A 4,172-nucleotide genomic window follows, 5' to 3' on the forward strand; every position below is an offset into this window, starting at 1 on the left:
AGTCTGATTTAAGACTTACTATAAATCCACAGTAATAAGATGGTGTGGTATGGAAAGTCCAAAAATAGCCCCAGACATATATACTTGGATTTTTTTGGACAAATATGCCAAAATAATTCAGTGAGGAAGGGACAGACTTTTCAATAGGTACTAGACGAATATCCATTTGGAAAAAAATTATCTTGACCCTTACCTCACACCATATGTAAACATTAACTTCAAATGGACCATAAATGCAAGCATAAAAACTAAAACTATTTTTAGAAGAAAACCTAAGAGAAAGCAGTAGTTGTATGTATTGGAAGAACCCACCAGAACCCACCACCATGTCATGTGGAGAGCTGAACATGTTGGCCCAGGGAGGGTCAGGAACCAGGCAGCTCAGTGGGCCCCTTCCATGAAGACTCTGGGTTCTTCTTTCTAGGACGCAAGAGAAAGTGTACACAGCACCACCTGTGAAGTAGCCTGTCCCCACCCCCAAGAATTTAAATCTGAATCTAAACAAGCCTCTAGAGCTAACCTGCATCAATAGGAAAAACAAGAGGGCAGAGAAACAAGATTCATGTTACGACAAAAAAGCAAACGGACAAGTCTAGAACATGGAGCATTCCAGGGTTTTCAGCTTTGGTCCTCTGTTAACAGACTCCAAGACAGGATGAGACGTGTAAGAGATGTCCTGGGGGAAACACCTGTGAGGGAAAAAGGGAAGGGGCTGCTCTGGGACAGCCACTGGATAACAGTGTAGTTCTAACCTCTGCAGAGCAAAGAGGGAAGCAAAGGAGGTTGGGTCAGAAAAGTCTTAGGGTATGGTTAAGCTTGCAGTTGTCTGCATAGTCATTCTCTAGGATGTTGGCCAAAGTGAACTTGGCTCCAACTGCCTTCCAACCAGTTAGCAATTTCTGGGGAGAGAGAAAAGAGAGATTATGATCCACATGGCCAGGGGACATAGCAATGTGCCCAGATTCATGACCCGCCCCCCACCCAGGGCAGATGGTCCACCCTTGTCTGTGCAGCTTCTCAATTCATATCAGCTTTCAGCAGGAGACTGTCAGGACAGATCACTCCAGCAGCCCTATGGAGAGGGGTGGGGTAGGGATAGATTGGGTTGGAGAGACAACATTTAGGAAGCATTACAAAAAGTACTTCTCAATTTAACACTCAAATATTTTCCAATCATTTCAAGATAAACAGGTTCACTCACCTTGAGCAACAATGCCTGATTGGCTTGGAGTTTATTTTACTTAGCTCATAGGAGTAATTTTCTTTACAACTCTACTTGTCAGTCATGCTTCCCTAGAACTTCATGGGGCTCCCCCTTAGGCAGACCCTGATCCCAGAATTGTCTCCAAAAGCCTGAAAGGGAACATGAAAATAGGAAGTTTTAAGTTGATCTTAGCACATGATAATGGCAGCTGAATTTTGCCAACTCCTGGAAGCCTGTTCCCAGCTGGATGGACCTGGTGAATGGAAATAAGCTCTTGGTTGTTAAAGTGAGTGTGTTAAGCAGTGGCTGGGCCCCAGGAACCAAACCAGCTTGGTCTGGATCCACTTGAAGGCAGGCTGAGGGATGCAGTGGACTATCAGTTCCCTTCCTTGTTATATTTCAGATAAACTGAATGTGAATAGGCTGGTTTGTTAGACCAGACACTCTCAAAGGGCTTTTCTGCATAGCCAATTTGATGAGAGACCTTTTGATTTTGAAGTAGCTATTTGGACAAAGCTGCATGAAAATGTCTGTATTACTATAAAAATTGCCATTTATTGTTGATAAGAAGTGTGCACAATTCCTGGGTTGTATGCCTTCGAGGGACCTCACCCTGTCTCCCACTCCCAATCCTCATCTGCAGTGGGGTGAGGCCCATGAATTGGCTAAGGATATATATTGGTTTTCTACTGATGCTGTAAAAATTACCACAAACTTGGTGTTTTGAATTTATTATCTTACACTTTTGTAAGATACACTTTTTATCTCACTGAGCTAAAATCGANGGTGAGGAGTCTAATACATATCTCACTGAGCTAAAATCGAGGTGTTAGTAGGGCTTCATTCCTTTCTGGAGGCTCTAAGGGAGAATTCATCCTTCCCTTTCCTGGGTTCTGAAGGCCCTCCCATTCCCTGGCTCATGACCTTCTTCCTGCATCTTCGAAGCCAGCAACATCACATTTCTCTGACTGTTCTTCCATATTTCAGTTCCTCTGACTATCCTCTTCTGTTTCCTTCTTCCACTTCTAGGGACCCTTTTGATTACATGAGGCCCACTTGGAATATTCAGGATAAGTCTCCCTATCACAAGGTCAGCTGATCAGTAGCCTTAANATAAGTCTCCCTATCTCAAGGTCAGCTGATCAGTAGCCTTAATTCCATCTGCAAGCTTCCTTCCCTTTTTCCATGTAACAGTCACAGATTCCAGGGACTGGGATGGGATATGTTGAGGGGAGCATTAAGTCTGCCTTCCACAGGACATGTTTTTAATTACCTTGTAAGATCACCAGAATATCCCCGAGGAAGGGACATTTAAACCAGGAAAGTAGTTGGAAAACTATTGCAATGAATAGTTCAGGCAAGAAGTAATGACGTGACCCAGATGGGCAGCAGTGGAGATGGGGAGAAATGGATTTAAGAGACATTTGGGAAGCAGCTTGACAGAGTGGGTTGCCATTCCAGAGTGATGGAATCTATTATCATCCTGACACAAGCACAGATGAGACCTGCAGTTTTGACTGGGAGGAGATAATGTCTAGATTAAAGCCAACCTGTTCCCCCAGAGTCAAGGCCAGACAAGAAACAGAACCATTTCATCAGCAACAGCCTCTTCCTAAGCCAAGCCTGGGTGTCACTGTCAGGTTTAATCCTATATATTATTTACCTCTCAAACAAATGCACTTGATGGATTGTTTGCAAAGATGGCCTCCAGCAATTCCTTCCATCCCTGATCACAAGCATTACTCCTCTCAGCAAGAGATGGAGTCCATTTCCCTTCCCTTTGGATCTGGGCTGGCCCCAGACTTGCTTTGGTTAAAAGAATGTGGTGGAAGTTATGTTGTGTGACTTCTGAGCCTCAGTCTCCAGAAGCCAGGCCACCAACACTCTTACTCTCTTGAAATGCTTCCATCTCTGTACAGAGAGAGGTGGTTTGGCCTTCTGGTGGATGAGTGGCTTTGGAAGAGAGCTGAATCAGTAGACCAAGACAACTGCCAGGCTTGTGAGCAAGGACATTGGGGCCAGCCAGTCTCCTGCTTGATGTCTTAGCTCAGGCTGCCATAATACATGACCATTGACTGGGGTGGCATGAACCACAGGCTTTTATTTCTTGCAGTCCTGGAGCCTGGAGGTCCAAGATCAGGGTTACCAGCACAGTTTAGTTTTGGTGAAGCCCTTCTTCCCACCATGGGAAGAAAGAGGGCTAGCTCTCTTCCTCTTCTTATAAGGACACCAATCCATCATCGAGGCTCCTCTCTTATGACTATCCTATTGGGAGTTAGGATTTCAACTTATGAATTTGGGGAGGATACAAACATGTTGTCCAGAATACCAACCGAGTGCACACAGGTGAAGAAGCCCAAATGACAACACAAGGAGCTGAGAGGAACCATCCCAGCTAACCCCTGCCCAAACACCAATCCACACAGTCAGGAGCAAAGAAATGGTTGCCACTGTAAGCCACTGAGGTTTGGTGTGGTTTGATGGACAGCAAGATAACTCATATGCCTTTCCCACTGCTCCTATTCACAAAAAGCCTACAAGGGATTTCTGTTATGAAAAGGGTAGAATACCCAAATGAATGAATAGCAAAGAGCAAAAGAAACCTTGCCTAGCCGGATAAGTGCCTGTGCAATAGAAGGGTTCAATGATTATTTGCACTCTTTGCTTCATTTAATAATAATGAATGGATAGATGCACAGCCTGCCTTACCTTTGGAGGGCTTTGGCCATTTACAAGGCAATGTCACTTGTTTTCATTCTCTCTCCATTACTGAGATGACAGATGGCACCCACCTGGGCTGTAAGTAGAAGAGGAGCCCTGGAATGATGAGGAAGACCCTGATAGGGTTGCTCAGGGCTGACGAGAGAGCGCTGAGGACAAGAACCGAATGGAGACTCTCCCACGATGGCCTGTGCCCATCCTCCATGCTAAGGTGGTTAGTGGACCAGCAGGTGCACATCTCCCTGAA

Source organism: Ailuropoda melanoleuca, chromosome 6 (assembly GCF_002007445.2).
Source record: "Ailuropoda melanoleuca isolate Jingjing chromosome 6, ASM200744v2, whole genome shotgun sequence".
NCBI lineage: Eukaryota > Metazoa > Chordata > Mammalia > Carnivora > Ursidae > Ailuropoda > Ailuropoda melanoleuca.